Genomic DNA, 23864 nt, shown 5'->3' with positions numbered 1-23864 from the left:
TGAAATGGGGATGCTTGGGGACTGGAATGGATTCTTTTTAAGGAGTCCTGCTTCCCAAAAAGTGCTGGGCATTTTCCGAGGGCGGGAAGGGTAGAAATGGGGAGGAAGAAAATAAAGTTCCAGAAAACTGTCTCTCCAGAAAAGACGTGAGGTTATGGACACAGGAATTTCTGTCTGAGATGCTCAGGCCAGGGAATGTGATATTTGTTACCTCCTATCCCAAATCCCAGTGTGGGAGAATTTTGAATAGTTGAAGGCCATGGAGCATAAGGTCTGGTTGTCCTAGGGACCTGTGAGGGTAGAGTATCCAAGTGTCCAAGTGGCCGGGGGCTGAGGAGATGGTTCAGGGTTAAAGGCACTTTCTTGCAAAGCCTGTTGGCTTCAGTTTGATTCCCTACTACCCACATAAAACCAAATGCACAAAGTGGCACTTGTATCTGAAGTTTGTTTGCAGAGGCAAGAGGTCCTGATATGCCCATTCTCCCTCTTTCTTCCTCCTTTTCCTCTCAAATAAATATTTTTTAAAGATTTATTTTTATTTATTTATTTGAGACAGAGAGAGAGAGAGAGAGAGAGAGAGAGAGAGAGAGAGAGAGAGAGAGAGAGAGAGAGAGAGAGAATAGGCGCTCCAGGGCCTCTAGCCACCACAAACGAACTACAGACACATGTGCCACCATGTGCATCTGGCTCACGTGGGACCTGGAGAATCGAACCTGGGTCTTTAGGCTTTTCAGACATGCACCTTAACTGCTAAGCCATCTCTCCAGCCCCCATAAATAAATCTTTTTTTAAAATAAGAAAGAAGCCTGACTCCTGGGTAACAAAGAGAGGCATCATGCCATCTCTGCTCACTGGCCTTGTATTCTCTTAGAGTCCCATGGGTGTCTCCTTACAAGCTCAATTTAAGTATCGTGATCCATTTTCCTTGCTCTTTTCATCCAGGCCTTCCATTTAAAGGTAACATCTATACATTCTACAAGGCTGGGGAAGGGGATGCTGATGAAACAAAGGAGTTAGTCACTTTGGACCAAAGGAGTCTTCTACTCAAGTGTGGTAGTGAATACTATAATCTCAGCATGTAGAAGGCTAAGGATGTAGGATCAAAAGGCTAGCCTGGGCTACATAGTGAGATACTCTCAAAGCAAAAATCTGGGCTAGGGATATAGCTCAGTTGACAGAGTGCTTGCCTAGAATTGTGTGAAGCCTAAGATTCCACCCCTAGTACGTAATAAAACTAGGCATGGTGGTATATGCTTGTGATCCCAGCATTTTGGAGGATGAGAAGTCCAGGGTCATCCTTGGCTACTGCATAGTGAGTTTGAGGCCAGCCTGTGATACATGGGATCCTGTTTCAAAACAATCAAACAAAACATTTTCCCAAATTGTGATAAAATTGATTTTTTGTTCATTTCCTCCATGTTTCCCATGTCAGGGACAACTTTGTGGTTGGAATTAGGGCTAAGACTGAAGAAGATACAAAGAGGGGGGAATAATTTCACTATATAGACCTACTGAAGTATGTGGTGACATCCTTTAAACTCTGGATGTTATCATCATCCAACCACCGCTCTCCCAGCCTGGAGATTGGATCTGACCAGAAGCCAATCCCAGAAGGTAGCAGGCTATGAAGGTCAGGCCTGCTGCAAAGAGCAAGACATGTGTGCCCAATGGGCCTCTCTTTGCTGCTCAAGGAGACCGAGGACTCCACCCTAGCTGCCTCCTTTCCAGACCCTCACTCACAGGAATGTGGGAGGTAAGGGAGCAGGATGTCCTCCCCAAAGCAGCCCCTGGGACCCTGTGGCTTTGTGGCTATTTATTCCGCCTCCTGCTTTTTCTCAAGCCCTAAACATTTCTCACAGTGTCTAGCCAGTTCCAGTTATGCAAGCAGCATTGTGTGTTAACAAGAAAAATATCCATCACTGGTGTACACAATCCAAGGCCTTTTGTCCCCCCAAACCACCCATATTCCCTTCTAGCTGCAATGCCAGGCTTTGCTTTGAGGTAGAAGGAAGATCCAGTCTGTCACACAATGGGACAGTTCCCCTGAGGATATATGTCTGTGAGTCCGTACATGTATATACTTGCATGGGGGCATATTCGGTGTAATATGTGGGGAATACAAACCTTGTCCTGTATACTTTGCTAAAGTGAGGAGCAGTTGGATTAACCTCTATAGCATCAGAGTGGACATAAGAAGGCTGTCACCCATATATTCCTCCCACATATACTGCCTCTATTCATGACCAGGTGGCCCTTCCTCTGCTTTCTCAGAAAAGCTTGCTTCTCCTCTTCCTTTCCACCTGCTCCGCACTTCCTGGTTCCCTTGGTTTCACAGAAGCCACCAAGCCCACACACTCAAGCTTCTGATTGCACACTAGAGGAGCTGCAGGGGATGCAATAGGGACAGCCGAAAGGTGATATCTATTGCACCAGCAGGCAGCCCAAGCCAGAGACACAAGGCAACTGTCACCAAAGGCTTGCAGGATTGGGAAATTCATCCCCCAAACTGATGTGAATCTCAGTTTCTCACTTAAGACCTAATGGGAGGAGAGGGTAGATTAGATGGCCATGAGGGGGGCCCCACCTGCCACCTACTGTGCCCCACTATGTCAGACTAATAGTGCCTTGAGCTCCACTACTTTTCGGAAGGTTGCCATCCTTTAAACCCTTCTCTTTGCAACCAGTCCCATCAGGCTAGCCCAGGTTGCATCATAGAGTTAAAGAGTGGCAGAACTTGTTGGTTCATTCATTCATTCACTCATTCATTCTAGAATCATCTAATAATTATGTATTGGCCAGCACTGATCAACTTCATCCAGCCCAAGAGACTTATCTGCCTCACACTTCACTGGTTTGAGAATCTTCCCAACTCAGTTCCAGAGCGGCTGCTCACAAATAACACCACCGCCTTCCCCTCTGCCTGCATCCACTAGTCCCAGAAGTGACACTCTGGATGGCGGCTTGGCTGCTCTTCCAGTCCCTCTTCTGTCTCTACCAAAACAGGCCTCCATTCCTGAGCTTATCTAGCTCAGGCTGTGTAGCCACTCTTCTTTTTATGCCTCCTAAACACTAGAAAATCCTCTTCTTGTTTGCTTTATACAGGGTGTGTCTGGACCCCAGGCCTCCTAGCCAGAGCCTTCTGGATCCGTTGTCCATTCACACCCATCTCTACCCTCATCCCAGCTCTATGTCACCTCCCCCAACCCCAGAATCTCCAAGTTCTTCTGTGAGCAGCTGTGTGCCACCAACAAAATCAACAAAGAGAGACCCAGGACAGCCAACAGTGAGGAATCAGTGTGGATACACTTGAGCAAGGAGAGTGGAGGGGCGGGGGTGGAGGGAAAGGGATGGGGAGATGCCAGCGACTGCGCATGGTGGAGTGCGTGTCGGGGGACAGCCAGCTGGGGTATGTGTCAGAGTGAATGGGCCGGTGTGTGGCTCCATGTGTGACCCTCCCAGCAGCCGTCAACCTGCATTAAGGCACACATGGGTGAACCTGCACGTGTACACAGGAGGCGGCAGGGTGGAGAAAAACATTGGCTGTGGAGGCAGAAGAGGTTTCTGGTTTGAGCTCCGCTGCCAGGTTTCTGACTTCCTGCCCCTGCTCTGGGCCTCAGTTTCTCCATCTGTAACCTGAGAGAGTTGAACTGAAGATCTCTAAGAGCCCATGGCAGCTCTCGCATGCTCCAGTTCCTTAATGTTTTGTGTACTAGGGCAACCTCAAAAAGGCTTCTTTCCTGAAGACAGAGGAGAGCAAGGAAAGGCATACAGAGTTACCTCTGAAATATGGATGAAACTTCTTTTACTCTTTGATAACTTAAGAGTCCACATGCTATGGTTCTTTCTAGAACCAAAGAAAAGGGAGAGACAAAGCCGGGCGTGGCGGCGAATGCCTTTAATCTCAGCACTTGGGAGGCAGAAGTAGAAGAATTGCCACCGGTGTTCGGGGCCACCCTGATCCATAGTCGATTTCAGGTCAGCCTGGGCTAGAGCAAAACCCGACCTTGAAAAGCAAACAAACAAACAAAAAAAAAAAAAAAAGAAAGCAAGCAAGCAAGAGGAGAGGAAAAGAAAAGGAAAGAAAAGAAAAGGGAGAGACAAGGAGGGTGGCCTGTGTCTGGGAAATCTCCCTTAGTTATAAGGAGTGAGGCAAAAGACCCTGGGCACCGGCCCTAGGACCAGGGACATCCCCAGAGATGCTGAAGATTCACAAAGCAGAGGCTGCGGGGCAGTGCAGGGTCCTTGCCTGCCAAGTCCAGCATTTCTGTTTAGCAGGGACTTAAGAACAGCAGCAGTGGAGTGGAAGGTTGGATGTCCCTGGAGGCTGTATTCATAGAGAACGTCATCATATAAACTAGAAGACAAGAGGTACAGAATACATACACATTACAGGTTTCCTGAAGATACATTTTATTTGTGATTTCCATAAGATTTTCAACCTGCAGAGATTATTACTGCTGTTATAGTGGGAGTGGCTTAGACGTGTTGACAGAAAATTATGGGGGATGGTAAAATCCCCCACTTTGTCCTTACTACTTCCACTGTTGAGCTGGATTTTTCAAAAATCTTTTTATATTATTTATTTATTTTCAAGGAGAGAGGGGGGAGAGAGGATGAGAATGGACATGTCAGGGCCTCCTGCCACTGCAAATGAACTCCAGATGCATGTGCCACTATTTGCATCTGGCTTTATGTGGGTGCTGGGGAATCGAACCCAGACAGTCAGGGTTTGCTAGCAAGTGTCTTGAACCACTGAACCATCTGTCCAGCCCCTGAGCTGGATTTTAATTTTCACCTTTTCCTCAGGCTTCCCTGGACTATCTTAGGTATCACTCCCATTTCCTGTGCCTCAGTTTGCCTATCTGTACAGTGCTGGAGAGGCAGGCACACGGGATTGGAAATGATTTCCGCTCAAGGGCCTACCTAGTAAGCTCTCATATGCAACAGTTTCATTGTTCTTACAAGACCTTGAGCTGTGGAGAAGCTTCAGAAGAGGTCAGCTCCATTCATGTTCCAGTGAAAACAAGAGGCCCAACTTTCAAAGCACTTTCTCGGCCTTCATTTGAGGTCAGAAAGGCCCAGGAAGATCACCGAGAAGGTGGAAGAACCAGGCTTACACAGGGATTCGTGAACCTAGGGTGGTATTCCTCCACTGCCACCTCCCCACCCAAACACAAGTAATTTACCTCTAGAGGTTCTAGGAAAATGGGTGGGAACTAAAAGAGCTCTCAAGATCCACAGCTGGGTCTGAGAAGGTTAAATTCCCAGCTGGAAGCATTCAGCTAGGCTTCCAAAAACCCGGCAGTCCTTACAACTTGCAAATAAGTACTTCAGGCCACAGGAAATGATCCTAGACCACAAGGCCCAAGGATTGCACCAGAACAGTCCTGCCTGCATTGTGAGCAGGTTGTGAGCTTCGTGTTGGGAACAACAGCAGCTTGGGGCTGGGAGTGGATGCAAGGCATCCTACAGATCTGGGAATCTAGACCTGCCTCCGTTGGAGTTTAGGCCCAGCTCCGTTATTTTGCTAGTCTCTCCCCCAGTGCCACTGCGAACTGATAGTGACAGACAGTAGCTGCTGGTGGCTTCTGCAGACCCAACTGGCCTGGTGGACATGCAAAGGCATTGAAGACTAAATTCATGTTCTTGTATTGCTTCTTGTATACATAACCTATGAGTAACAGAGAGAGTAACTGCTTATGCTCAGTTCCATGATTGGTGTCTCCTGTTTGGGCAAAGTCAGTGTTGGGGGTGTTGTCCTTGTGTCGGGGACAGTGGGAAGTTGGGGGTCCTGCAGCAGCCTTTCTTGTAGGGCTGAGCTCCGGGGTCCTGAGGCAAAGCTGAGGTCTGTGGGCAGGAATGCGGTTCCACAAAATCATGCCACTGTGTCAAGCCCGCCTTGACCACAGCAGCACATGGGGGGCACAGGGCCTCTGGCCTTGTCTCTGGGGAAGAATATTCTAGAACCAAGAATTTCCATTTGAATACTCCCTGGCAAACTGCCTTCCTCCATCCCCCCCCCCAAAAGAAAATTTGCTAAAGGCCTTTAAAAGCACTTTAATTACAAACAATTCCTGGACTTCTGATTTCCTTGCACAAGGCACTGGGGGCGGGGTGGGGACAGGCACCGAGGGGTCATTTACCAGTGCCTGTCCCACTGGGTGAGTGAAACCCTGCGCCCATCAGGCAGCCCTGCACTGACCCTACCAGACCAGGACTTGGGCTCCCAAAGGCATCTCTGAACCCCATGGATGTGGTGGTAGGAGATGTGAGATCCTAGAGCAGGCGCCAGGGAAAATGTACCATGACTCCAACAGCCTAGTCAGGGGTGCTACTTGCCCTCTGTGGTCTGGGCTTGGGCCCTAGGGACAAGCCCTCATCCCTGCCCTGCCCTGCTGACCTTCCGTGGCCACCCCGCCTTCCCCAGCCTGCAGCCACCCAGGCCAGAGCGCAGTGGAGGAAGGTGGATTTGGCTCCCACCTCTGGTACCCTGAGAAGAGGAGGAGCTTTATGTAATGGTTTCTGAGCTGCTCAAGCCCAACAAAACCCTTTGTGAAGGCTGTAGACTATTCAGGCCTAATCTAGGGGGAGACCCTGGGGCATCTTGGCTAAAGTCATGCTCGCTCACAACAACCCCTACGGGCAGGGCCCCAGCTCTGGAGGGGTTTGGAGGCTAAATGAAAGAACCCTCATTCAAGTGTTCCAACTGGCCTCAGCTCATGTCTTTGTTTGGGAAGGGGATGTGGTTACTTGGATAAAGAGGGACACTGGGTTGTGCCTCTCAAGTCTTTGTCTGATAGTAACCAGGCTCATCAACACTCATAGACTCTACTCTGGGCCCAAATCATATTCCACGTGTTCACTCATTTAACCCTCTCCAGCAGCCGTGTTCAAAAGAATAAATAGATGCACAGAGAAGTTAAGTCACTTGTCAATGGCCACACAGCTGGTAGGTAAAGAAATTGAGCTTGAAACCCAGTTTGTTTCCGAGTTTTTATTGCCACGCCCTAATTTTAATCTGAGAGAACAGTAACTGCTGCCATTCATTAGTGCTTCTACCTCAGTGGCAGCCATTTTCCGTGTGTACTCTCAACATCCACGACAGCGCTGTGAGGCACACCATGTTGTCTCCGTCTTCTAGATGAGGCATGGGGGTTTTCTCACCATATAGTTGGTGAGGGTCAGAGATGGGATTTCTTTATTAGACAGAGAGAGAGAGAGAGAGAGAGAGAGGTGAGAGGGAGGGAGGGAGGGAGGGAGGAAGAAGGAAGAGAGAAAAAGGAAGAATGGGCATGCAAGGAATTCCTGCCATGGAAAATGAACTCCAGATACACGTGCCTCTTTGGCAGTCTGAATTGGTATGGGTACTGTGGAATCGAACCAGAGAGCCATCTGGCTTTGCAAACAAGCACTTTTCCTATGAAGCCATTTGCATAGCCCCAGAGATGGACTTTGACTCTGCCCGGTTCTTGACAGGCTGACTTCCCTGAAGCACTTTTGTCACCCTACAAAAGCTCTGTAGGAATTCAGATGCAATGTTGTATCCATTGTTGTATTAATGAGGACTCATTAAGCACCTGGCTGTTATGTCTGGATTATCTCTTTAAGGCCAGGACCTGTTATGTGAGAAGGGGGTGGTGTTCCCATTTGCAGATGGGCACACTCCAAACCACCCAAGGATTCCCATCAGTCTTTGGGGAACAACATGCCTCCCTAGTCCCCAGTACCCATTTCATTCTTCTCAGACTCCCAGCTGGAAGGAAGTAGGGCCTATTAGAGACTTTATGTGTTGAATGATGCTGGTCTGCCACTTCTGGTCTGGGAGGCTTATGACAAGTCACTGTCTATCTGAGCCGTAGCTATCCCCGTCCCTGGTCCATGAGTGAGGCAGATCAAATGATCAAATATGATAAAGACGCATCTCATAAACTCTGGAGACCTGTATAGAGGTGAGGAGGCACTCTGAGATGAAGGCTTCCATCCCTAACATTCTGGCATGACCTCATTGCACACGTGTCCAACACATGCATTGGCACCACTACTGAAACACGTACTAGCACCGGTAGGCTTCAAACATGTGGGTGGGAGGGGATTGTCCTTGACCCCGGGTTGTCTCTCCTCCAGGCAGCTATTCTGTATCTCCTTTAATCCTTCCTTTAAGGACAAGATTTCCAGACCTCCCTTGCTCTAGGCGGTTAGGTAAGTAGAAAGATCACCTCCTTTGGAATTCTACAGGCTTGAGGTTTTGGGATTTTTTTCCCCCCTTTTTGGCCTGTTTGTTTTGTTTTCTGGTGGTGCTGGAGATAGAACCCAGGGCCTTGTACATGCTAGGCAAGCACCTTACCACTGAGCTACATCCCTAACACCTGCAGGTTTACCTCAATACTTTGACAATTCCTAGTTGTGTGATCTTAGGGGATTTCCTTTACCTTTCAAGTGGAGACGTTAATAGTATTTTCAGGCTGGTATGAGGCTTATATGAAAAATCACATGGAAAAGTGATAAGGGCACAAAGATAGAAAAACCAATCTGTTTCTCCTTCTCCAAGTTCTAGGGATGGAACTCAGGGCCTCGTGCATGCCAAGTACATGTTCTACCATTGAGCTGTCCCCCCGCATGGGAGGGTAGAGGGAAGATGTCAAGTGTGATTCAAGTGGGCACCCAAATTCAAGTGGGCACCCAGAAGAGGAGCACTTATCTTCATCTCAGACGAAGAGGTGCTTCACAGAAATAACAGCTAACACCTACAACATTTACTATGCATCAGACACCACTCAATATGTTTTACATGGATGATCTAATTAAGTCCCTTATTAGATAACTGTTTCTAGTCTCATTTTACAGACAGAGAAACTGGAGCACAAAGCATCTACCCTGGACAGTCAACCAGACTCCTATGAACACACTGTTTTTATTGTTGTTTCTGAGACAATGTCTCTGGCTAAGTTGTTCAGTCTAGCCTCGAACTCACAATCCTAGTGCCTCTCAGCCTTCAAAGTTTTGTGATTACAGATGTGTGCCACCATGCCCGACTCAAAACTCAAAGAGTCTTTTACATTTAATTTTTTTTTTTTTTGCAGTGCTGAAAGTGCAACCCAGGCTCTCAGACATGCTAAGCTGTGCCACTTAACTACACCCCTTTTCCCCCTTCACCCTGCCGCCATGTTGCCGGTGAAATCCAGGGCTTCACCCATGCTAGGCAATGCAGACGTTCTACACCTGAGCCATATCCCCAACACAAGCCCACACCTTTACCCCCTCCTCTGGCTGCCTGGGCTAGTAGAAGTTTGTCAGTGGAAGTGAACTCCTAGAGTGGAGTATGATGTGAACTCAGGAGTCATGTCAGGGTTGGAGGATGGGGCAGGTAAGTGGGGCTTGGAACCTAAAGGCCCCATCCACTAGGGCCAGGAACTTGGATTTGACTCTAGAGGCAACAGGGAGTCATGGGCAGGTTTTAAATGTGGAATGGCATGCAGAAAAAGGTCTTAACTGGCTGCAGTATGGAGGCTGATCAGAGGAGGACGCACTCTGGTGGCAGAGAAATGATAAAGACCTGAATTAGGGCAACGTTTGTAGGGATGGAATGCTTGGGATGTATTCCAGAGCTATTAAGGAGGTAAAATTGGCAGGACATGGTAATTAATTAGATGTGAGGGAGGGGAGGAGCAGAGGTTTCTAGTTGGGCGCCTGAGTGGATGGGGGGAGCTTTCCCTCGAGAAACTAAACTGGTGAGAGTGTGGTCTAGGGGTACAATGGATTCTGTTTGAGGAGAGGCAGGAGACGACCACTAGGTACATGGTGACATTGGCTGAAGCTTGGAGGAGTGAGTGGTCCACACTGAGATGACATGAGATTTGCTCGCAGAGGAGGTAGCTTCTAGGGCCCAGGGGAACATCTATGAGGATTTGAGGGAACCTAAAATTAAAAGAGCTTGCTGAAGAAGAGAATGAAAGAGACCAAGAATAATTGTGCAAATACCCAGGAGGGCCAGGAAACCCATGTCTAGGTAGAGAGGAGAGGACTAAGGACTAGAAGTTTCTATGAAGCAGGGGCCAGCCAGACATACCAAATGTGACTGAGATTCATGAGTTAAGAAGAGACAAGGGTCCACTGCTCACCATAACTAGGTCTTTGTGTCCTTGATGAGAGCTAATGTAGAGAGAGGGCTGGCATCAGGGTTTGAGGTATGAAAGGCAGGTAGAAAAGTCTGTGAGGACCCTGGGAAAAGGAGAATAGAATGCCAGATAGGGGGAGACACTGGGTCATGGGAGAAGCCCAGAGCAGCTAATGGAAATATTAGTCCCTTCCCTGCTGGCTATTTTACTCCTCACCTCTTCCCCTGCCCCCTAGACTTGGGTCTCTGCCCTGGGCATGCTGAGGTTTGTCTATGCCTGGTTCCTCCAGCTCTTCTCCGGCTCCCTCAAGTCTCCCAGCAGAAACCTCCTTTGCTTGGCTCTGGACTTAGCCCCTAGGAGAGCTGATGAGACAGCAATTAGACCAGTTGCAACGGCCATGTGCTCACATCTCTGTGCCAGGCCAGGCCTGCTGGCATCCTGCCAGACTCTCCTGGGCCAACCTCATTGCCTGGTCTCTTTTCTATGTGACCCCCACCGCCACCATCTGTGGAGGAACCTCCAGGGGAATGGAGGTTGGGGAACACACTTGTTCAAGCCTCTACCCCCACCAGACCCACATGACTATGCATTCATTCAAGGAGCCAGGTACAATCCTCCCAGCTGCAAGGCTGAGCCCATGCCCACCAGCTAAAGGCCAATTGAGGGAAAGAGGAAGGGCAGGGGTGAGCCTCCATCCCATGCTCCTGCACTTCATGTATTGTGTGACTTGGGATACTGCCCCTTTCTCAGGCTAATGTGTCTCCCCCTTCTGCGTCTGGGTTGCCAGGACCTCAGCAGAAATCTGCCTTTGTGTGTTGGGTCGGTTCTTTGTAGTGTTCGCATGTGTGTGGGCTCGTGTGTGTGTACAGGTGCACAAGCATATATATATATGCAGAGGCCAGAGGTCAGCACTGGGTGTCTTCTTCCTCTCTCTCTCCCCACCTTATTGTTGGAAACAAGGCCTCTTGCTGAATCTAGAGTTCACCGAATCAGCTAGACTAGTGAGCTAGTGAGTCTCAGAGATACCCATCTCTGCCTGGCAACCTTTGAGATTACAGACAAGTACCAGCATGCCTTGACATTTTTACATGGGTGTTGGGGATCTGAACTCAAGTTCTCGTGCTTGCTTGGCAACCACTTTATCCACTGAGCCATATCCCTAGCCCTTATTGCATTGGTTCTTTCAAGGCCTGTAACATCTGCTTGCTATATCTATGGCTGGTGGGTTCTGGGACCTGATTTTTCCAGAGCCCTTTTAAAAAAAAGATATTTTATTTTATTTATTTATTTGACAGAGAAAGAGTTGGGGGGGGCAGAGGAAGAGAATAGGCGCGCCAGGGCTTCCAGCCACTGCAAATGAACTCCAGACGCATGCATCCCCTTGTGCATCTGGCTAATGTGGGTTCTGGGGAATAGAACCTGGGTCCTTTGGCTTTGCAGACAAACACCTTAACCACTAAGCCATCCCTCCAGCCCTTTCCAGAGCCTTTTGAGCCTTTGTTAGGAACACTTTGTAACCCTGCTAGTTATCCATCTCACATCTCTATGTCACACACTCTCCCTTCCAGTTTCACACTTATACTTAATGTGGACAACCCCTGGGCTTTATCCTCAGCCTTTGAAAGTTAGTATATCCTAGAACCATCATAAAATGCTCATCTATTGCAGCAGTGCTCAGTGGACTGGAGGCCACAAGTGCTCAGTGTACTCTGCATTTCATAGTAGATTCCCTCCCATCCTTCCACAAGCACTACATGGCTGTTTTTGTGTGGGGCACAGGAGGGACAGGAATGCTTGGGATGAGCCTTGCTCCCACACAGCTCACCATCTGGGGGAGGCCCACATGTGTCCGCAAGTCTCCCTTAGGAGTCACGTAGGAGACTGGTCTCAGTGCAGGGAGTGTGGTGAAAGAAGGCAATAACAGACTTGTGTGCAAAAAAAGGAACTGGCTTTGAGAGGTGGACAGGGAGGCAGCCGAAGCAGCAGAGGAAGAGAGCCTGAGGCATACAGCGGCCTGCTGGTTTTGAAGGATAGGGTTGGGGCTCTGGGCACCTGTTCTGGCACAGATGGGGTGTGGGAAGTTGGGGTGGAAAGCACAGGAAGCATGGGAGCTCCAGCTGGCGGGCTGGTACTGGCCGAGGTGGAATGTGCAGCAGGCTAGGTGGGGCTGAGCTATTAACCAGTACCAGAGGCTTGAAATCCTCAGTCTTCTTGTCTGTAAACTGGGAATAATAACACTTGCTTTATGGGCTTAATGTGTGGGAGGAATGACAGCATGCCTATAAAAAGGCCTTGGAAATATCAAGGTCTGTGCCCATGGGAAAGACTGATGTTATTGGGATCCTCAGTCTGGCCATGGGTTCAGAGCTATCAACTTTGGGGCCCCCCAGTTGGCAGTCCTTGCCCTTCTTCTGACCACTGATTGCCCGGAATCTGGGAGTGCCTGGGATGAGTCCATGTCTGAGTCCTTTCTGCATGTGCTTGGCTTGGAAAGGTTCCCTGGGATCAACGGTCAAGTGTTTTCATTCATGCAGGTGGCTAATGGAATAGAAGACGAGTCCCAGTAGCCATATTTGGAGGGGCTCCTGTGGGTGGAAGTGTCCTCAGGCAGGCCCCACCTACAGCCAGCAAACTGGGCACATGCTCTTGATCCTATTGGTACACATGACCTGCCCCACTGGACTGGGTTGATTTCTGTTCTACATTGGACACTACAAGGCATCAGTTTAACCCTGGCGATGGCTCATAGAACTGGTCACTTGCTGGGAGGCCAGGTGTTGGCAAGGGTATTGGGGGATGGGAGGTGAGGTGGAGCGCTAGGAAGATGTTGGAGTTGAGGAGGGAGGGGAAAACCTGATCAAAACCATGTCACAAAGGAGGGGGAAAGGGGAGAGGGGGGAGGGACGGGGGTTTCCATTCACAAAGAAATCATTATGGTTAATTTAATTCATTGTAGCGTTTAATACAGAAAAGCTTTTCTACAGAGACTGGGCATCAGGCCAACATTTATATATAAATGGGTTTTATTTTAAAAGCGAATGCAGTGAGGGGGATAGGCTGGGGTTGGCCCTCTCACTCCCTCTCTCCTTTCCTCCTCTCTTTCTCTACCTTTTGAGCCTGTGTAGACCAGGAATTGGGTACCCCACAAAAGCTACTCCCTATACCTCACTCCTATGTCCTAACATTTCTCTTGCCAAGATCCTGCCTCTTTCTCTTTCCCAGGACCACAAAAAACTCTGGGGCTCAGCCCAGCTCAGAGCTGTACTGGGAAGTTAAGTCTTTGACTATGGCTCCATAAGAGTTACAGAGCACTCAACATTCCTTGTCCCCACCCAGGACAAACTCTCCTGCCTGTGGTGGGGAGAACACTGAGACACAGAATAGGTACATGGCTTGCATACAGCTTGGCCAGTGGCAAGGACAGAACTTGAGCAGAGTCCTGTTGCCCAGTTCAGTCTTCCAGAAGCCGTGGTGCTCCTGGCCTGAAGCTCCTCAGTCATGGGGGGCCTTGCTCTGTTCTCCTGCACCTGAGTCAGCCCCAGATCTGTCCTGCCAGGCGAAGTGGGAAATGATTCCCCTCCCATCATTCTCAGTCCTCCACAAGCTAATCAGCTAATTCACACTGTGGTGTCAACGGCAAATAATAACTTTCTGTAAAGTGCTAATGGTGCAATTTCAGGCTCTCTGGGCTAGTTGGAGGCTGGAAAAGAGCTGTGGGGATAGGGAAACCTTTTAAGAGTCCATCATATTATATTACATACCATTTATCCCACACCCTGCATTGCCACATAGGCATGTAATGTCCATTGGTCTGGAATCACAGCCTCCTGAGGAACACACTCCCATGGGTTGCGTGGCACCTTCTCTTAAAGGAACTCATCCAAGGAAGAGCTCAGATTTGCCTCTTGTCTTCATTTTCTTCCCAGTTTCTAGTCCCAATAGCGGAGAAAGAAGGTAGCAGGAACCATGGCACTGACGTGAGGACTCTGACTGGTTGGCTTCCTTTCCTAGTTGCCACTTTGTGCCAGGCTCAGCTCTCAGGGCCAAGCTCCATGTTTTCTCGCAAGGCAGAAGTACCCACACATGCTCCCATTGTGGGGATTATGGTAAGTAGGTCCTAAAAAACTGAAGTGGCATGCCTAAGGTCATGCTCTTAGGCACAGTGGAACTAGAGCTGGCATTCAAATCTTGTGATCCTTGGCCTCATGGCTAACAAAACCCCATCTAGACAAAGAGGGCTAGAGGCTACTGAGGAGACCATGGGGTTTATGACTTTAGCATGCATAACAACGTCTCCATGGACCTCACAGCTACCCAGCAGGCTCCCCAGCTCAGACAGGCAGGGGGCCCCACAGCCTGAGCATCACGACCAAGCACAGATTCAGAAGACAGAATGGAGGCCGCATCCTGCTCTCGAGACCTAGACAATAACTAGAGGGGCTTGAGGCTGGGGACCAGGCCCTGTAGGAGGGGTCCTTTGAGTCCCCAGGTCTCCAAGTGGCCTGGCTGGTATTTGGGGTATTTGGGGTTCAAGCCCAGCGGAGTTCCACATCTGGATCCTGTTAACTTGCTGCGTTCTTTCTTGGCCGGGAAGAATGTGTGCAACGCCTGAGGAGCTGCTGGACTGCGGACTTGCTGCCCGCCCGGGCTATCAAAGCAGAGGGGCGGGCAGCCGGCCCCTGGGGAGGGGCTTCTCAGCCTCTCTATCATCACGCTGCCGCCGCCGCCGCCTCCCGCCGCCGGTAGCTCCGGGGTGGAGCAGGGGCCTTTCAGCAGGCACTCGGCTTCGCTGCGGCTGCTAGGAGCCAGCCAAGCCGTCGGGGCACAGCCCGGGCAGGCTCCCTGCTTCTGATTAGCGGCTCAGGCTCACCCGCTGCTCCTGCCCCACCGACCTGCCCCCGCAGCCAGAGCAGATGCAACCGCCCATGTTCCCCTAAGTCCAAGGTTGTGCGTGGGGAAGGGGCCTTGGCAACTATCTAGGGCAGGATCCGTTTGACCTCTGCAGACTGCTTCAAAAAACAGACACTTACAAACAAAACAAAACAACAACAGACACTTGTTTTCTCCTTTCCAAATCTTCATTTGCTCTGCCTTGGAGTGTCTTCTCTGAAGAGTTCTAACCACAACCAGCCTTAGTGAGAAGCAGTTATTAAAAAATAATACAGAGGCATGTGCAGTCTTTTATACATTAGCATAGTGGTTAAGGGGAAAGGTTTTAGAGCCAGGCCACCTGGCTTTAAATCTTAGTTCTTCCACTTATTAGCTCTGTGACTTACAGGCAAGTTACACAGTTTCTGTGTGCCCCTCCACCTCCTACCCCCACCCCCGTGAAATGACCATAACAACAGATTACCATGTCATGGTGTTATCATGAGAGTTAAATGAATTAATACTTTAAAGTGCTTAGAATAACACCTAGCTCATAGTGAGCACTCAATAAATTCTTATTGTTACAAAATTTGCTTATACCCATTGAGGCAGTTGAGCCTCCAACAGCTCCAGGTCATATGTTATAATGGGAAACAGGCCACACAGCGAATAGAGGCAGGATTGATAGTACCTAACAGGTCTCTCTGTCCCCTATTCTCCAGCACCACGACCCTACTGTTGTCATTTTTGTTTTCTTTTTTATTTATTTATTTATTTGACAGAGGGAAAGAGGGAGAGAGAGAGAAAGAGAGAGAGAGAATGGGCACGCCAGGGCTTTCAGCCACTGCAAATGAACTCCAGATGCATGCACTACTTTGTGCATCTGGCTTACCTGGGTCCTGAGGAATTGAACCAGGGTCCTTTGGCTTTGCAGGCAACCGCCTTAATCACTAAACCATCTCTCCAGCCCACGGTTGTTTCTCATGGTGCCTCAGTCAAGGGACTCTTCTTTAGGCTGCAGTTCTTAATTTCACCATGGGTTAAAATGTAATGCAACCCTTAAACCAGTCTAGACAGTCCTGGGACCCCTCCACCTCTCAGAAAGGCAACTTACCTAGTTGGAGCAAGAAATGTGCCCACAAAGTAACCTAGTGCCTGGAAAGGGTTTGTGTTCTGATAGATGTGCCCTGACAGTTGGGTGGCAGGAGGGTCACCAAAATGGCTGATTGGATAGTCTGCTCAGAGAAGGGATAGGGTAATAAGATAACCCAAGAGACTTCCCTCTGGCAAAAAGAATACTCTGGTGCCTGGGGTACTCTGAGGCAATTGCTGTGGCTCTCCTGAAATTGTCTCCCTCAATCCATGCTGCTGAGACGCAGGGGGTGGGAAGCCACAGTAAAGTGAGTGTGAGGGTCCCTTTTCTTCTCCAGGCTCAGGCCAAGAGGTTCCATCCAGCTCTCAGGGATCTGGCAGGAAAGCCTCCCAGGAATGTGGCCCCAGCTCACCCTGCTTCTGCCGTGGGCCAGCTGTCCCAAAGGCCACAAGCACCCTTTCTAAATTGAGCTCAGAGATTTCTGAGGGTTGAGTTTTCAAGTTGGGAGAGAGAGGAGGAAGGAGAAGAAAGGAGCCATAAGAATGTGGCTGAGATCCTGAGGAGGCAGCTTCTCCCGCATCATGGATGGGGGGAAGGGCAGAGGCTTAATGCCACGTTCAGGTCCAGATCCCTCCTGCCATTTGGCAGGTGATGAGGCAAGCCTCCAGATTCTCATCTGCATACCAAGGCACTTATGCCTGTAGCTCAGGTCTGAAGTGAAGGTGAACATGGCTCCTGCAAAGAACCAGGCCCCGCCGTGAGGCCTGTCCCCCACACCAGGACTTTTACAGTCCCCCTCTCCACCCTCCATGTATAAAGTTTTGTCAGTCTGGGTATGACTGATCCCTGTGTCCTAGCTTCCTTGTTTGTCTTTGCTGTTTGCTATCCATTATCTCTTCCCTCTACCTAATGGCATTCTGATTCTCCTCCTCCTCCTCCTCCTTCTTTTTTGAGGTAGGATCTCACTGTAGCCCAGACTGATCTGGAATTCACCAGGTAGTTTCAGGGTGGCCTTGAACTTGCCACGATCCTCTTACCTCTGCCTCCCTATTGCTGGGATTAAAGGTGTGTGCCACCATGCCTGGCTCTGATTTCTTTTTGAAGGCTTACGTCACTCTAGTATATGTGATCTTGGGCAGGGCAGGGGATGTGGGAGGACAACTAAATTCAGCCAGAAGGTCAAGGAACTGGCCAGGACTGGGGCTCACTTCAGATGATGCGATCTTCCCTTGAGCAAGGGACACAATGAAGTGGTGGGTATTACGCACATAGGCTGCATGGTTGTGATGGCATCCTGGCCAGGCTGTTCCGCTTACAAGCTAGGCAATGTGTCTGAGTCCTGTTTCTTGAACCTCTGGAGCTTCCATGACTTCCAGTAACTCTCCAGCCAGGCTCTTTTGCATCCCATGAGTTCCGTGAGGATTCCTCCTTGAATCTTGGGACAATTTCCCAGGTAGCTCAAGGTATCTGAAGTTTGGTTTCTACATATGTGATCACAATCCTACCTCTGTCATCACACATTAGACCGTGGGAGCAGACACTCTGTTCTCTGACTCTCCACCTCTCCTTTCAGGATCTGCTGTAAAGGAGCATTCACACATACCATATATGTGCACGCATGGGCACATACATGTGCTGACCCTTGGCCCCTGACCTGGACAAATGAAACCTTCAGTGCACAGGAGACCCAGGTTGACTGGCATGCAAAGAAGTTATCTGGTATGAAAACAGAGGTCACAACGGGCTGACGTATGGAGGTACCAGTCATCTCAGCTGAGAGCCACCCTCAGCAAACAAGTAATCAGACCAACAAGAGCCTAGCCCTGAGCAGGCATTCAGTTGCTTCTTGACCATAGTTCTGCCATTGCTGGGCCAAGAAGACAAAGTGTAATGCAGAGGCATCAGGCCCCACCTGCAGGCCAGGGCTAGCCGAACAGTGCAGTGGAACATTGTTCTTCGCATCTGCAACAAACACAGTCCACACAGACGTGAAAAACTGGTTTCATTCTTCACACATGGGGCCCACTTTATGCATACCCATGTTTTCCTGCTGAAGTTGAACGTAATGGCATGAATGAGGCATCTTTCTACACTGCACGTGTAGCTCTCCCTCACTCTTTTGAACGACCACATTGTATTCCGGAGTATGAAATCGGGTTGGGAGGCAGTCCGCTCACAGAGGCTGGTTAGGTTGAATACAATTCTTGTGCATAAGACTTTCTGCAGGATTGTTAACTAGAACAGGGCTGCTGAGCTAAATGCTTATCATGCAATCTTCCCAATTTGTCCTTCCAGGAAAGGACTTGGAGAACAGTGTCTGGCTTGCAGATAGGGAAGCCATCTCAGATAACAGGACTGGCCTTCTGAGGTCACAAGACAGTGGATCCAGAGCTACCTTCATGACCCTTTGGGTCAGGCTCACTGCAAGGGAATGAGTCCTGGCATGGCTGAGCCAATACCAGATCCAGCAGGCTGGGTTCCCAAATTCAGTTGGGACAGGCTCCAGGACAGGATGTGGCTCTTGGAATCTTGCTGCCTCCAGCCTGGGGTTCTCCTTCTCCAACCTCTTTCTTTCACTACAGACCAGGGTTTCAGTCCTCCATCAAGGTTGAATGGCTCCAAAAACACGCCCAGGCATGGTGGAGTCCTGAGAGCTTGCACCCACTGGTAGCACCTTGCCAGGGTGGGTGGAGTGGAGGCCAGAAGCTGGGGTTTTTCCTTAATAACAACTTGGCACCTCAACTCACTGGCGGCTCTACCAGCCTGTAAGCCAGCTTGCCCCCCTCCTTCACTCTCCTGAAGGAGCCTTCATCTTCAAAGCTTTTTGGGAAACAGTTAATTAACCCTCACAGCCCGACTACCTGCCCGTCTGCCTGCCTGCCCAGGAGGCTCTGATCCTCTCAGCTCCAAGGGATGTGGAAAGGGGAGGACTGGAGAAACAGAACTGTAGAGGAAAGGGCCTGGAGCTGGGACCCAAGTGACTGCAGGTTCCCATAAAAAGAAGCAGCTCTCCCAGCCCTCCCATGGCTTGTGTGAACTCCAGAGCCAAGCCATATGGCTGAGGCACTCATAGTAGAAGGAAGAGCTTACTTTCAAATATAAGTCTGGGGTGATAAGTTGCACAGCTCTATCTGCCTCAGTTTCCCCATCTTTAAAACAGAAATATTAATAGAAGCTAGGTATCAGAACAATGGGGGCAGAGCAAATATCCTGGGAACAGTATGGAATCAGGAGTAAATAGGGAGCTGTAGTGGCTATTTCTCTGCCACTACTCATGTGAACATTTTTTAAATTAAATTTTATTATTATTATTATTTTTAGAGAACTCCAGATGCTTGTGCTTCCCTCACCTTTGTGCGTCTGGCTTATGAGGGATCTGGAGAGGGATCGAACCTGGGTCCTTAGGCTTTGCAGAAAAGCACCTTAACTGCTAAGCCATCTCTCCAGCCCCTCATGTGCACATTTTGTCTGCCCATGCCTTTGCACATATTTCTCTAGATATGCACATGAACAAGTTCACCAAGATGAACTGAGGTCAATCTAGGGAAGTACAGGCAAGTACTTCCTATAAAAGCTGCGCTGCACAAAGATGCTCCTACTCAGGTGTCCAGGATTCAGGGAACCCAGGAAGGGATGAGTGGGAATGAAGTGATAAGTTGAATGCTAAGAGAAACAACCTTCTGCAATAACTCCATTATGCTGCACTTGTGTTTCTGACCATCCCCAACATCCTCTGTGTTGCTTAGGGCAAACACTACAATTTTCATTCTTTTTATTTATCTATTTAAAATATTTTTGATTGGAAATATGTCTCAGTAGTAGAATGCTTGCCTATCCTACGCAAGGCCCTGAGTTCAATCCCTAGTCCTGCAAAAAAAAAAAAAAAAAAAAACCCTAACAAAATCAATAATAAAATTAAAAAATATATATTTGTAAGTAGGGAGAGAGCTAGAAATGGGCAAATGGGCATGCCAGAACCTCCAGCCACTGCAACTGAAGTCTATATGCATGAGCCACTCTGTGCATCTGGCTTTATGTAGGGAGTGGGGAATTGAACCTGAGTCATCAGGCCTTGCAAGCAAGTGCCTTAATGTCTGAGCTATGACTCCAGCCCTTTCATTCTTTTTGTCTTGTTTTGGTTTTCGAGGTCGGGTCTTACTGTAGCCCAGGCTGATCTGGAATTCACTATGTAGTCTCAGGGTGGCCTTGTACTCACTGTGAACCTCCTACCTCTGCTTCCCGAGTGCTGGAATTAAAGGCATGTGCCACCACACCCTGCTACTTTTCATTCTTTAAAAAAAATGTTGGGCTGGAAAGATGGCTTAGTGGTTAAGCACTTGCCTGCGAAGCCTAAGGACTCTGGTTTGAGGCTCGATTCCCCAGGATCCACGTTAGCCAGATGAACAAGGGGGGCACACATGTCAGGAGTTCATTTGCAATGCCTGGAGGCCCTGACGCACCCATTTTCTCTCTCTCTCTCTCAATATCTGCCTCTTTCTCTCTCTGTCTGCTGCTCTCAAATAAATAAATAAAAATAAACAAAAAAATTAACAAAAATTGTGGTAGCTTGATTCAGGTGTCCCCCATATACTTAGGTGTTCTGAATGCTATGTTCGTAGCTGATGGAGATTTGGGAATTAATGCCTGCTGGAGGCAGTGTATTTTGGGGGGCAGGCTTATGGATATTATAACTAGTGTCCCCTTGCCAGTGCTTGGCACATTCTCCTGTTCCTGTTGTCCACCTTATGCTGGCCAGGAAGTTATGTCCACCCTCTGCTCACACCATACTCTTCCCTTGCCATCATGGAGCTTCCCTTTGAGACTATAAGCCAAAATAAATCCTTTTTTCTCCCCAAAACTGCTCTTCGTCAGGTGATTTCTGCCAGCAATGTGAACCTGACTGCAACAATATTTTATATTTATTTATTTATTTATTTATGAGAAAGAGAGAGAGAGAGAGAGAGAGAGAGAGAGAGAGAGAATATGGGCATGCCAGGGCCTCCAGCTGCTGCAAATGAACTCCAGATGCATGTGTCACCTTGTGCATATGGCTTACTTGGGTCCTTGGGAATCGAACCTGGGTTTTTGTGGCTTTGCAGTCAAGCACCAGTGCCTTAACCACTAAGCCATCTCTCTAGCCCTTCATTCTAAGCCTTTTTTTTTTTCAAGGTAGGGTCTCGCTTGAGCTCAGGCTGACCTGGAATTTTGTACGTAGTCACAGAGTGGCCTCAAACTCATAGCAGTTCTCCTACATTTGCCTCCTGAGTGCTGGGATTAAAGGCGTGTGACACCATGCCCAGTTCTGTAAACATTTTAAACAAGTTGATGTGCCTTAAGTATCCTCTCAGTCTAACCTGGATGGGTTCAAGGTACTCTATGCTTAACATGCACTACAGATTATATGCATTACTTGATCTAAACTTATTGTTACTTTACCATACAAAAAACCATCATAGGCATGTATAAAGCTAGAAATGTCCGGATTTACCAAGCAAGAGAGTTCTATAAATAATGGATTCCATTTGAAGAACTGCAAGTGTGTACCAGATGAAGAAAGTGAGCAGAGGAAAAGAAAGCCCAGTTTAGTATAAGGGTTTCAGGAGTGAGGAGAACAGCTGATCAGTGTCTAGCATTCTGATGGAATATAATGGTATACAGCTGGGAGTGTGTATTCATTTATTTATTTGTTTGCTATTTTTATGATTTTTAAGGTAGAGTCTTACTCCAGCCCAGCCTGACTTGGGACTCACTCTGTAGTCCCAGGCTGGCCTTGAACTCACAGCATTCCTCCTACCTCTGCCTTCTAAGTGCTGCAATTTAAGGCCTGTGCCATCATGCTCAGCTTCCTTCCTTCCTTCCTTCCTTCCTTCCTTCCTTCCTTCCTTCCTTCCTTCCTTCCTTCCTTCCTTCCTCCTTCCCTCCCTCCCTCCCTCTCTCTCTCTCTCTCTCTCTCTCTCTCTCTCTTTCTTTCTTTCTTTCTTTCTTTCTTTCTTTCTTTCTTTCTTTTGGGGGAGGGGTATATGTAGAAAAAAGGAATAGAACAGTGATAAGTACTAGTACTGTTTTTATTTGAATCTCTGTGGAGTTTTTTTCAGAGTTCTGCAAATCTTAGCATATACTTCTCTTTTCAGATTTAATGGAATCCCTTAGTGCATGTTTCTTCATGGCACAAAATACTTGCTTAGTATATTTTATTTGCACACACATGGGCCCGCCTGGGTCTTTTGCAGGTGCAAATGAACCAGATGCATGCATCACTTTTTTTTTACTCATTCCTTTTTTAAAAAAATATTTTATTTGTTTATTCTGCAAGAATGAGGGAGAGAGAGAGAGAGAGAGGGAACCAGGGCCTTCTTGCCACTGCAAACAAACTCTAGATAAACATGCCACTTTGCGCATGTGGCTTTATGTTGGTATTGGAGGATTGAACCCTGGTCAACCAGCAGGTTTTGAAAGCAAACACCTTTAGCCACTGGGCCATCTCCCCAGCCCTAATTTTCATTCTGATCCCGTTACTTTGCACATACTCTAAGCCCATTGTAAGACTAGAAGCCTCCCAGGGACAGTGAGATTCCTGCTCCTCTGTATCCCCAAGCTCCTAGATCATTTGGAACTGTTAACATGAACTATGTGTCCACTCTGTGCTGAGTGTAGTGCCAAGAGCATAGGGATTTCATGTTCATACCAAAGGATGAGATCAGCATCATCTTTCACATTTTGCACATAGGGAAACTGAGGCTTAGAATGAAGAAGTGACTTGCCTAAGGACATGCAGCTTAAATGAAGCAGAGGCAAGAGTTCAAAGAGTACCCCCTGACACGCTGCCTTTTCTGTGTTTCTAAGGGCCTTCTGGGTAGGGGACAGAAGCTGGGTTCAGCTAGAGCCAGGGGCAGACTGAGTCTGAGGGCTGCTTGGTCTTTGCATGTCAACATCTACTCCGTGTCAACATCTAATGCACAGCCGGGCATGGTGGTACACGTCTTTAAATTCCAGCACTCGGAAGGCAGAGGTAGGAGGATCGCCGAGAGTTCGAGGCCACCCTGAGACTATATAGTGAGTTCCAGGTCAGCCTGAGCTAGAGTGAGATCCTACCTTGAAAAACAAACAAAACAAAACCTCTACTCCAGCCTGTCTATGCAAGATCATGGGGATGGTTGCTATTTTCCTTGCACCTCAAGAGAAGCAGGTGCTGGCTGAGGAACAGGAAGGCCCATTGAAGGTATGGTCTTAGTGTAGACGGCAGAACCCTGAACAACATGCGATCCCAGCCTGGTCCGTGGGGGAAGCACAAAAGGCTGGGGTAAGGACTGATGGGGTTCTGAGCACCACACTTCCCAGCCTCCCACTCAGGCATGGACCTTGGAGTTGGTACATATGTCATGAATGCCAGTGAGAAACACAGACCTCTTGAAGCCAAGCCAGGGGCCAGACTTCCATGAAGGCCCTATGGGCAGAGGAGGGGGCAGTCTGGCACCCATGGGAGGGGTGGCCAGGTGAGTAGCCCTCCCCTGGCAGGAGGAGGGCCTGGAAGTCCAGAGGGGGAGGCTCGTTTCTCTGGAAGGGAAACCTTCAAACACTAATTGGTAGTTGCAAGTAATTAAAGTAATTTACTAAGATTATAAAGAAATTTCTTAAGAGTGATTAAGCAACTCCGGCTGTGTATGGTTGTTGGTAATCACTTCCCCAAGGGGATTAGTGCACTTGGCAGAATGTAACAGGGATGCTCACACCCGATGGGTCCTGATTCTTCGGCAGGGGAGCGGGCACATAGGCTGCAGGACGTGTTG

Source organism: Jaculus jaculus, chromosome X (genome assembly GCF_020740685.1).
Source record: "Jaculus jaculus isolate mJacJac1 chromosome X, mJacJac1.mat.Y.cur, whole genome shotgun sequence".
Classification (NCBI taxonomy): Eukaryota; Metazoa; Chordata; class Mammalia; order Rodentia; family Dipodidae; genus Jaculus; species Jaculus jaculus.
This window is presented reverse-complemented; position numbering follows the sequence as displayed.